The 12844-nt window shown below is 34.3% G+C and overlaps 1 long non-coding RNA gene across 2 annotated transcripts in view; it reads right to left on the bottom strand.

The window, feature by feature from the left end:
* Window positions 1-4492: 4492 nt before the first annotated feature.
* Window positions 4493-12844, bottom strand: part of LOC140713149 (uncharacterized) — a 90385-nt gene continuing 82033 nt past the window's right edge. For both annotated transcript variants that reach the window (XR_012095015.1, XR_012095016.1), the window contains exons 2-3: window positions 11186-11267; window positions 4493-5584 (exon numbers count right to left, since the gene is read on the bottom strand). This is a non-coding gene — a long non-coding RNA (uncharacterized lncRNA). The remainder of the gene's footprint in view (window positions 5585-11185; window positions 11268-12844) is intronic.

The following is a 12844-nucleotide window of genomic DNA, read 5'->3' as shown; positions in this document are numbered from 1 at the left end:
ATGAATGCTTACTGAGTATACCTATTGCCTCAAACATTTTGTTCATGAGTCTTCATAAAAGTTTATACATACACCCATGATGTGTGTATATTTACTTATTTATAAATGAAACATATTCGGATATACTATAATTTTAATAGATTCAAAATTTTAAATTTTAAAAGATAAAAAAATATAAATGGAAATTCTCACGTGTTTCCCCACATACCAATGCATCTGTTCGTGTCATGGGGTAAGCCCTTCTTTGGAGACAAGTGACATAGACATGATTCCCATTATATTACAACAAAGAATTATTAATAGCCTGTACCAGTACTGCTTTAGTCATCTAGTGTTATTGAGAAAGAAGTCGTCAGCATAGTTTATTTTCCATATAATAAAAGCTTAAAACATAATAGGTAGGAACAAAATCTGTCTAGCTATCAAGTTATACACTGAATGCTTACCACATGTCAAACACAGGGTGACAGGTGCTTTGTCTCCATAATCTCATCTAATTCTAAGAACAATCCTGTGAAATAACTTTCATAATACTTACTTCATAGATTTGTAGAAAGATTAAAATATTAATGATGGCACAGTCTGGAGTTACAGACCCAGGATTTGAATTTACACTCGTATAACACTAAAGCATACATTTTTTCTAGTATACCAGGTCATAGCAACATTTATTTTAATTTTAACATTTGTAACCTAAAAGGCCATATTAAAGTGATCAAACATCAATGTAAGTTTATAGTTTGTAACAAAAGTACCGCTCTGGTAGAGGATGCTGATAAGGGGCCGGAGGTGGCGGTAGCTATCCATGTGTTCTGGGAAGCCTATGTGGGAAATCTCTGCACCTTCCACTCAATTTAGCTATGAACCTAAAACTTCTCCAAAAATTAAAGTCCACTTAAAAAAAATTAAACATTTCCTTTTTTTGTTAAACTCACAGGCTGAATTTGTCTCTCCATTGTCCCTACCCGGGCCCTGTGGCCTCTACTGTGAGAGTCCACACAGTCCTGGCTCACAAACACTGATCTCCAAGAGTGGAAGGGTCCTGACACCTTCGATGATTTACATTGTCAACTCGGCCCTATTGTTTTACAGGTATAATAAAGCATGTGCAGATTCAACACTGCTTTTTGCCAAAATTAATTTCTGAATCAAAAATTAAAGCAGAAAACACACTTTCTTAAAAATCTATATTCCTGTAACTTTTCTCATTCACATCTTTGGAGCTTTGAGCATCTGTTAAAATTGGTTCTGTTATTTCTGCCTACCTAATCTAACAAAAATTAATCTCTTTTCTAGCTTTTACTTCCTGTCCTAGGCCATTTATTCCAGACATCATGATATAATAGCTTACTGTGTTCACAAAAATCTAGTACAAGGTCTTAAAAATCTTTGTCATTAGAATATTGTACTTCAGAAAATATAACATTAAGTCAAAATTTTCTTCAAATTATTCTCAAAGATCTACTTTTTAGCATAATTTTAGGCAGAAGCACATTAAATTTGTATACAAGTCTTTAGAACTACAATGATATTTAAACGTCTTATTAGAATTTCTCAAGAAATATGCTCTGAAAAATATACAAGGACAAAAATGTAATAAATATTATCTTACATTTATCAGAATTCTGCAAGTGTTTAACAAAAGAATACCATGGCCATCTGCAGGTAGTTTTACAATAATAAAATGATTTTTCATTGAAAATAATAATAATGGTGGAATCGGATAGAAAAGTAATTTTATAGTTTTAGATGCCTTCGTTTCTGGTATTCTATAGAAATGATGAAATTAGCCTGTAAAAATAATACTCTGTGCAAACTCAAGGACATTGAGTCTCTGGCATTTACTGTGGTAAATTTTGACAAATAATGGCAAATAAAATGAGTTTCTACTCTATTGAACAATTGTTTTAACTATGTTCATAAAAGACTGAAATCTCAAAATTTGTTCTGTAGCTTCATAAATTCCTTTATTTTATAATAGTATTTTTCTTTTGTTGATACTATATCTCAAACACTAATTAGAAAATTCAGATAATTTTTTACATTTTGCTTAAAATGTTTTGGTTTTAAATTAGTGTTTGGAAGAGACTGTTGTCTCCTTATAGCTATTCTTCCTTCTTCTAGAATTTGATCTGAGCACATACGTACAACTTTCTGGCTGTGTCTTCAAGGGAATGGCCATGCTATACACCTCTTTCTTTTTGCATCCTCCCACCAGGTGGTGTGCAGAATAGGTGGTGAGCCACGTGGAAGAGACGGCAGAAAGAGCCTCTGGTCTTGATCTGTGAGACTTCATACTGGCTGTGGACCTACTCTTCTACTGATGTGAAAGAATAAGCTTCATCCTACTCAAGCCATTCTACCTGGGGCTTCTTATTACAGAATTCTTTTATTTTTATTTTTTGCCCTTAAAATTATTGATAAAGAGATAGGAGCTTATTTTCCAAGGGAGAGCAATATTTATTAGAATACAGGCTTGTAGCAAGTAAGGACTAAACACATTTTTGGACTTTAGAATAGAAAAGTGAAGAAAAATGAGTAGCTACATTTATACATGCATTCTAAAATTTTCCCATTAAGCAAATACTAATGTGGTATTTAAAAATGCCAGGTTTCTTGGTATGGGTTGCAAGACGGACAAGGAGTAAAGCACAATCCCTGTCCTTAAGCATATTATCCTCAAGTTGAGTCCTCCCACAAATTGCTAAACATTAACCCATTGATTAATTCATGTGTTTACTCATTCAAATGGCAGCGAGGGCACAACTGTGTCATGGGAATGCAGAGGAAAAGTGGCCTAATTCACTTTGGTAGTAGGTTAAAAAAATCTTCTCTTAGGATGTAGTGCCAGAGTCAATTTTGGAATACAAGATGGAATTGGTCAGGAAGGAATGCTGGAGAGGCACAATCAAAGAGCTTTGGGAGAGGAATCATGGCCATTTGCATTCTTATGGGGTTCATTGTATTTACTTTGTAGTCTAGAACCAAAACCGCCAGAATTGAAACTAGTAATGTCAACAAAGGAATATTATGAATGAATGAATGTTAGAAATCTGATTTTAATTATCAAAGGTTTTATCCGATTAGTTACAAGTTCATAACTGATTATTCAGGTCAGACAAGAACTGAAAAGTCTCTGTTGCATTGAGAGATTAAGTAGAGTGTGTGGGAGTGGACAGGATGGCAGAGATGTGTGGAAGGACATCACAAAACCAGATTGCCACAAGTGTTGGCTGAGGAGTAGATAGGCACAAAATGAAGATAAGAAAGACCATTCAGGACCATTTCAGGAAGGCTGGCTGTGAAGAGCCGGGAGAGAAACTAGTAACTGAAGGAGACTGCTTAAAGGGTGCTCATCAGAATAAAGCCTGTTAAGGCCTAATTTCCCTATTAAGGCAGCACGACCCCCTGAAACACTCAGTCTTTCATTGAAATAAAGTTGGTATTCTAGTGAGAGGATGGATTCTGCAACACAGCTTAGGTCTGTTGTTATGAATATGTTTTAGATACAACATCCAGTTGTAAAGTGTAGCCCTTTCTTTGCAATTATGTATCATGCCTTGCCTGGGTACTAAAAGGAATCTTTTCCATAATGGTAGATATGCCTCAAGAATGGTACTACCTGGAAATAATAATAATCCAGAACTTTCATCTCTGAATTATACTAGTGTAACGTGTATAGCACTTGAATGCCTACATCTGAATGACTGCTTCCTCCCTGACTCCACATTTCTCCATAGCTCCCACTCCCTACTGGTGCCAGTAAACTATGGCCAGTGAGTAAAATCCAGCCTGTAACTGTTTTCATGTGGCCCCAAGTGAAGAATGGTTTTTACATTTTAAAAAATCTGAAATAAAGAAACAAAAGAATATGCCACAGGCAATTATGTGGCCCACAAACCCTGAATATATACTATCTGAACTTTTACAGGAAAGGTTTATCAACTCCTGCCCTATAAAATGATATACAGTCATCATACAACTTCTTTTTTCTGCTTTTTCCTTTCATGATCTCTTCTATGCTGCTTTTAAGAGGATCTATTGCTTAATGGTCTCCAAGACCTGTCTCCATTTCTAATCCCTGTCACTTTATTGACTGCTTGCTACTCAAGTCTTCTCTTCCTTCCTGTATTACTTGCCTTTCATCTCCTTTCCCTATTGTGTCTACTGAAATTCTTGACCTCAAAATAGAGGGGCTTGACATTTTATTGTCAATACAAGAACGTATTCTGAGGTGATGAAATACAATGTGTCATGTATGTAATCTTCAAGTACTCATCTTAATTTTTGTTGTTTCTTCAGGTAAAGAAAAAAATAAGAAAGGTTTTTTTTTTCTATTTCATGCCCTTCTTCCTTATCTAGTTATCTTTCCTCAGTCTTTTTTCTTAATATCACTCTTTTTCTCTTTGACTTTCGTAATCCTGATTAATTCTAGTTCACTCACTTGTTACTGAGTATATCACTTCCAGGAAATTGAAGCAGACCTCAATTATTTTCTGCTTGAATTTTTTATTTGTTTGAAATGTTAAATTTAGCTAAATAAGTATCTTAAAGTGTTCTAAATCATTTCATTTTTTAAAGATAAGTTGAAGCTACAGAAAATGGAACTGGACATTTTTTCAACGTTGGTTTTCAGCTCATGTCAGATAGTCTGCTTGGTAACTAACTGCCAATGATCAACATAAAAAGAGCCAGCACAACAGCTTCCCATGTTTTATCTCATCATGGCCCTTAAAATGATAAAATTCATCTAACCTTTTTCTCATTTTGCAACACTGGACCATTTACAACACAATATAATCTGCAGATCTATGAAGAACTAAGTATGCATATAATGAGGTTTTAATTTCTCTCCAATATTATCACCAAGTTATCTTCACATTTTAAATATTTCCTATTAAAATTTTCCATAGTATGTATATCATTTTTTTAACTTATATGCACTCAAAATTAAGGGTGCTTTTCTCAAACCTTTTCATTATTACAGTCTTATATAAATGAGAGGGCAATGTGATACTAAAAAGTCCAACAAAATAAGCATTATGAAAAAAAGTCTGTTGGGCAATGTTCTAACATCCACTTAATCCATAAAGACAATTTCTCTCAGTATTGATGTGATATAGAATATATTCTAAGTTATGCAAGAACAAAAACTTCAAGCCTGAATGGCAACAACATTTCTATGTAATGAGTCTGTTTACACACACCAAATTTAAATATCTTGGGGTTTTTACTGGTGTCTTTTATAGATTAAATCAAACCCTAAGGATGTAATCAAATTAAAAGGATTAGTGTTCATTAATAAGACGGCAGTAATATTTCATCAAAAGTTTGCTAAGTCTCTCTCTGCAAAACCAATAGATAAAAGCAGGCAGTGCATAAAAGTGCCTGTCTACTGCATTAAAACATGACAAAAATAATATTTCTTAACATTGCCAAAGAACTATCTATTTCTGAAGATCATACCAGTTTCCATTGCATAGGCCAGTAAGGGTCATTAAACACCAATGGGTCTCTGAGTCCTTCTTCAGAGTCAATGACATTGTAGACTTCACTCGGGATCTCATTTTCCTCCACACAAGGTCTGCAGGGCAAAGAAGGCAAATGAACTATGAAAAACATAATCACTGCTTTTACTGTTGCTTTTTTTGTCATAAAAATTCCATTTATTTAAATTCCATTAAAAAGCACATTTGGCTGCCGAGAGCATAAATATACACTTTTATTATACTTAGCATTTTTCATTTAAAAAAAATCTGTCATTTGTTTAGATAAAAATGTTAAAATATTTCCAAACTACCTGTTTCAGCTAACCACTTTCTATGTGTTTGTTGCATACAATAAATGCTGGAAAAACAAGTGATTTGGAATACAATTCCAAAGCTATGTATATATTTCCCATTAGAAGTTATCTGCTTACACTGATCATTATCCTTACTATGTCACATGCCTGCCACTTACGACTTCTCCCAACATACATCTCTTAGAAGAGTGATTTAAATTACTTGAGTTGTAGTGGAAAACATTTTTTAAAAATCTCATTTTTCTAATTGCTCTGATGTATCTAATAAATCATTAACTGAGTAAGTGACAGCACTAGGAATTCAGGGAAGCTTTTTAACACAATGTTCTCCTAAAGACAAAACTGTAATTCAGACAGTCACATCTGCTTTGCATCTTGGGGGATTACCAAACCAAGTATTGGAGAAAATAATCAAGCAATGGCATTAATGATATATCTGTCTTAGAAATGCACATAAACTTAGTAAAATGACAGGTGAGATAAACACTACCAAATAGTAGAAAAATTCTTATTTGTAAGTGTACACAAAACTTATAAACTAAGAGTATAAATTTATCAATAATAGGAATTATATCTAGTTTTGATATAACCCTAGACCTGTGCCAAGAGGTTATCTGGGAATTATTTGCTGATTTACTTCCAGAATCTCTCGGTGAACTAGCCAAGTAGAAGCATTTGCATAAGAAGACGTGTTCAGACATGTTCTCTACAGCATCATTTGCAAAAATGAAAAGCTGGAAACAAATTAAATAGCCATTAATATGAAATCATTTAAATCATTTTATATTCACACAGTAAAATATTATTTAGTAGCAACAGTAAATAAATGTGATCTACAGATATGAACTGAATAAATTTCAATCAATTCAAAAATTGTAAGCAAAGTGCAGAAGGCTATATACAGTATGATATCATTTATATAAAGTTTTAAATCATCCCCAAACAATTTTATACATCCGTTTAAAATGATACATATTTAGGATACGAATCTAAGCACACATGGGAAGGCCTCTGAAGAAGGCAGGGAAGAGAATCGTTCCAGGAAGGGGTATAGAGGAATTCAACTCTAGTAATGTAGTCCTTTAAAAAACTTGGAGCAATTATGACAAAATTGTAAGTTTAACAAATCTAGATGGTATGTACATGCTATTCATTATTTGTGTCTATATTCTACGCATATTTGTACGTATGTGTATGTACAAGCATGTATGTATATATTTTCTCTAGACATGGAGTATGTTATAATGAGAAAACACACTTACACAAACAAAACCAGTGAGGTCTAGTTGTTATGTAAGATTGTGCACATTGGTCCTACAGTGTTTACTTCTTCACAGTAGGGTGGAACCACTAGCTCCAAAGCCCACTGGCAACAAATCCACATTTTTGCCCATCCATTTGTTTCAAATGTAGTCCAAATAAGTAGATTTTTGGCCATTTAGAGCCTGCCTGCTTTGCACAACCCCACTAAACTGCACCTAACATCTGCTAACCATAGATAAGGTAAACCCTGGGTCTGTAATAGACCCCAAGCTTCTGCTGCCCTTAAAAGCTTTCCCACCCAGAGTCTCTCCATCATGCTGCTGAGCAACATCCTCTAGACTGGCGCCTCCTTCTCCAAACCTCCTCTTCCCAGGAGTTCCTTTTGCCTCCCTCTCCTTCAGATTGGTGGCTCTCTAATTAGTGCCTTTGGGAAGTCATCCTGCAATAAGGGACCTCCCCCATTTACAAAACCACCAAAGCGCCACCCAAGTAATGCTTGTTGTGTACTACTGCCACCTCATGGCCACATCTTTCTGCTTAATCAGCTTCTAAATTCCTTGAACTCAATACACCAGTAAAAAAAAAAAAAAAATCAGACTAGAGGTTAGAAGACCTGAATTCTAGACTTGACTCTCCACTTTCACTCCGTAAGTGGTCAGAAAAGGGCTCAAATGATGTCAATCTAGCTAAAAGTATCTAGTCTTTTGTCAAGAAAAGACCGTTATTTCTCCAAAAATGACTATTACCTGTGAGTTTTCAGAAAAAATGCCAGAATAAAACTTTTGGATGACCCCATAAAGGAAGGACAGATTCCTACCATCCAAGAATACCATGAGGTGGTATTCACAGAGGTGGCTGGAAAGCCCCAACCTGCCCTTGGTGCTTGAAGCCCAACGCCCTCTACCACTGTAAGAACACACTGCCAAGATCATAGGGACAGCATTTGAAATGTATATAATACAAAATCAAGTAGGAGAGGAGAAAAGGAAGTTTTATCAAATAATGTAATTTCAAAATACTAAAGCAATGACAATAAAATGGAATAAAAGAAAGCATAAAGCAATTCAAGTAATACAAGTTAATAAAATCGAAGGGAATTATTAAAATAAGGAATGAAAAATATCTATGCATACAAAAATATGGTTATCATGATCCAATTGTATATTTCACATGTACGTTCATCTACATTTATGGAAGAATACTTAATAAAATGAGAAAATGAAACTGGGATCAAGAACATTTCCTTATGGTTTTCTGTACTATATGATTTTTTTTTTTTTTTTTTTACCAACAGCATGTACAACTTTTATGTTTAAAAAATATTTTAAAGACAAAACAAATATCAAAATATTTCAGATTTTCAATGTAATTTGGAATCTAAATTTTTAAATAAAATTTCCAGTTTATGAAAATACAATTGTAGTCAATAAAATATTAGAAGGCTATATTTGTCCCAATGTCACAAATTTTGACCTCTTCTCTATATCCTCACAATTCTTCCACATATCATTGGAATACAGAAGACTGGGAATGTTATATCTTGCGTTACATCTTACAACAGATAAGAAGGATAGAAGGAATTACTTCCTGTCAAGATTTGATGTAAGTTAACATTATAAAGGATCCTCTCAGAAAATCCCCATGTTTTGTTTAACTCAAAAGGGAGTAATTATTTCAGAGAAGTAGATTTCAGCGTAAATACTTATATCTTCATTTTTGTGTTCCATTCAGTTATATTCTTAGGACTATCTTCAAGACAGTATCTAAATATTTTGTGAACCTAAACTGTTTAACTTTTCGGGAAATTTTTCTTCGTTGTTAGGTTCCAGCTCATTTTCTTAGTGTAAAGTTTTCATATCCTTCTCCATAACTGATTCCTGAACATGTCAACCTGCACTAAGTCTATGTAGGTGATGCTAAGACACAATCAACAACAGGTGCTTTCCTCATCTTGCACGTCCCTGAAGAGCACCTGCTGTCTTCAGAAATGATTTAAGTGACCCAGGCTTACAGCGTCCCATTGGAACGATTATGGTTCTTACAACTGAAGAAAATTGTATGAAAGCTACATCTTCTCTGTTGGATTCAAATTCACAGAACTGCATAGCAGAGATGCAGAGCTCTAAGTAGGATGTCTTATAGGAAAATGCCAAACTGGCTCCAAGTGATGATTCCTTTTCAATTTTTGAAAACGGTAATGTTAACCAATGCATCATTACCTATTATCCTTCTGCTAGATGTTTTAGAGAAAAGCTATACTTTGGAAAGTAGTATGTTACCACACAGTCATACCAGCTTTTTTAACCATAAATGTGCATACACAGCTACCTCACAACTAAATGAAGACACCAAAAAAAAATTTAAAATAACAGCACATAAACACTTTTAATTTCCTAACAAGTTTCTTTTACTTTTTTTAGGAAAGTAAATGTGACAGATTAAAAAAATATAAGTTGGCCCAGGAACTATCTTTGAGACAGTCATGGGGAATCGTCTGCTACAGATAATGAATCCACAGCCATAATACAGTTAGAGGTTTGGAAACCTTGCCAAGAACAAGCTAGTAAGGGCTTGCAGACTAACCTCAGTGCATGCAGTTTTCAGGCGTATAATAGCTGCATGGTTAGAAGCCACTTCACTGACTCACCTGAACTCTATTCTGTTTCCTTTTTATGCCAATCTCACAGCATGTGTTAGAAAACATTTTCCTTTAAAGACACACAAACTTACTAACTATCCACCTAACAGTGTACACAGATTTGCATCCAAGCACAAACTGCTACTACAGGATATTATTAAGGTTTTTTAAAAATGTAAAGCAATAACACAAATTTTCCTCACTGTTAAAGAAAATAAAATTCATTTGAAATGATACATTTTGTATTCTTTCTTGTTATTAAACCGTACAAAAACAAATAAAAAAACGTGTATTCCTTTACAAGTTTTCATGTGCTAGTCCAGTGGTCAACAAATTTTTTCTGTAAAGGGCTAGATGGTAAAAAATTTAGACTTTGAAGGTCTTTACAATCTCTGTCAAACTATTAAACTCTGCCATCGTGGCAGAAAAGCAACTATAAACAAATGAGCTGTATTCTGATAAAACTCCATTTAAAAAACAGGTGCAGGCAGAATTTGGCCTTTGATTTCTGGGTCATAGTTTGCAGGCTCTAGTGCTGCTATACAGTATGCTTTTATATGACACATCCTATACCTATCAAAATGAACATCTATAACAAGTATAAAGGAAAAATTATTAATTTTCTACTGAAGTATACAAGCAATTCATATTTAAATTAGGGCACTAAATTCCAGAAGGAAAGTAAAAAGTGGTAAGAATTAAATAAATACCATTTCGGGGGGTGTGAGACAGGGTCTTGTTCTGTCTTCCAGGCTGGAGTGCAGTGGCACAATCGCGGCTCACTGCAGTCCCTCTTGGGATCAAGCAGTTCTCCCACTTCAGCCTCACAAGTAGCTGGGATCATAGGCTCACACTACCACAGTTGGCCATTTATTTATTTTTTTTAATAGAAGCAAAGTCTCCGTGTGTTTTCCAGGTCGGTCTCAAACTCCTGGGCTCAAGCTATCCTCCTGCCTCAGCCTTCCAAAGTGCTGGGATTATAGACATGAGCCACCACATCTGGCAAATAAATATACTTTTTCCAGCAGCTCTATTTTAGGTCTTTCTATTTACTTTCAAATCTTTTTTTGAGTGTTTTAAAAATAGTAATTGACGATACAACTTGAGAGAGGGAAAAACTAACTGTAAAGGCCAGCACTGCTGACAACTGACCTCTTTGCTAGGTGAATTGGGCATTGACTTATCACAGAAAAACAGAAATGAATGTTTTCAGTAAAGGCCCTAGAAAGTGTGCTTTTAGTGAAAGTTTACTCAATAAAAGTAAAATGTACTTCCTCCAAAACTTAAATTCCAAAGTAAAAGCTTCCTAGAAGAGATTTCTAGAGTGCACAAATATTGGCTTAGCTCCACAAAACCATAGCACTGTCATTATTTAATTACCAACCCATGAGCATTCTGACAGCCCCAATGCAGTGCTTAGTAAGCATTTTACTCACAGACAGCTTGCAGATGTATAGTAGCACTAAAATTACAATACTCACCATGACTTGTTCTGTCAACCAACTTTGGAATTGGAGCTTACTTGTCTCTATAATGAGGTGTCTGATGTTCCATCCATTTTACCTGTAGCAAACAGGACTAAATGTAACTAACCAAACATTGGTATATTAGTAAGACACAAATAAAAATATTCTTCATTTGCAAGAAGTTTTCAGCAATGAGAACTCACCATACATAATTTGCTCACACTTGCACTTTGATGCAAAATAGCATACATTCAATTTTTTTCTGCATAAATTAAAATTTACTCCAGGCAATACTTCATCAAAATTTTCTCACAATCTAGAGATCTGACTAATGTATCAACTAACATCAGTAAAGACGTAAATGTACCATCATGTGTCATTTGTAAGTACACAGAGTAATTTAGTCATTTGAACTTTGTTGCAAGATGTACAAATCCTTTACAAGCTAAGTTTGCATCATCAGATATTAAAGTATTAAGCTGTATGAGAATCTTTCATGATATTAAAATATAATAATTGTAAGATATTGCTGTATTTGCTTATACATGTAGAAACTGGGGTGACATAAGATCACATGATTAAATTATTAGCTTTTAGATATCTGCAAAAAGCTTTTTGTACGGATCAGGTTTATTATACATTTATTTAAAACTCTTTCACTTCTAAAAAGCTAAGACAATACTAGTCAATATATAGATGTACAAAATGTGATATTCAGAAGAATAAAAAGATTTTACAAAATCTGCACAAAAAGTTTATATAGAAAAGGAGAAAAAGCCAATAGGGACCTATTTTGAAATGAAATAACTTATTTTTGACTGTTTTTACTTACCTTTGAGAATTGCTTATTTTTTATCATTAACCTTTAGTAAAGACATGTACAGTGTCTTTAAAGGAGTTGCAGCTCAAAATTTATGACTGAGCTGGCCTCTGGGGCTCATAGTAGGTCTCAGTGAAGATCTATTAAAATATGGACTATAGTGTGCATATGTAATTGTTTTTTAGCATTGGTTCCACATGAGAAGCCTAGTAAGTAGCATACCACAACCTGAATTTCTGGCAATTAGATTCAGCTTTACTAATAAAACCAGATTCTACCAATTTGTGCAATGCTCAAGCAGCTTGTGAATTGAAAACATGGTAAACCAAAGGAAACAGAAAAATTCAGAACATAAATATCCCTTTGTCCTACATATCTACCAAATGTCCCCTCTTGACCATATTATTGCCATTGTGAATGAATGAAACTGGACCCCATTTCTGCAGGTATATATGTGTGTGTGTGTGTGTGTATGTGTGTTTATATACATGAAAGTATAATAACACAGCAGGTCCATGGCAGAAGGCCTCAGTGGACCACTGGGTTAAATGTTCTTTCTATAAAATGACACAGCACTGGCTGAGAAAACAGGTGGAGTCAGACAAATTTTAACCAAAAATCATCACAGAGATTATTTATAAGTATTTTGTATTGTCAGGTGCTATAAGTTTACACATTAGACTTTACTAACTACAACCCAAGCTCACTGAACCACTGAGAAAAGTATTCATTTGATATAATAGCTTTCTTTTTAAAAAATTGATGCAGTGAAGATTGGTTGAAGGTAAAATTTTGAGCAAACTGTTGTCAGGTCACCCATACACATATGGCTTTAATGTCTACTCTCTGTGGTG

This window comes from Chlorocebus sabaeus, chromosome 13 (genome assembly GCF_047675955.1).
Source record: "Chlorocebus sabaeus isolate Y175 chromosome 13, mChlSab1.0.hap1, whole genome shotgun sequence".
NCBI lineage: Eukaryota > Metazoa > Chordata > Mammalia > Primates > Cercopithecidae > Chlorocebus > Chlorocebus sabaeus.
The sequence above is the reverse complement of the archived record's forward strand: the minus strand, read 5'-3'. Positions and strand labels throughout refer to the sequence as shown.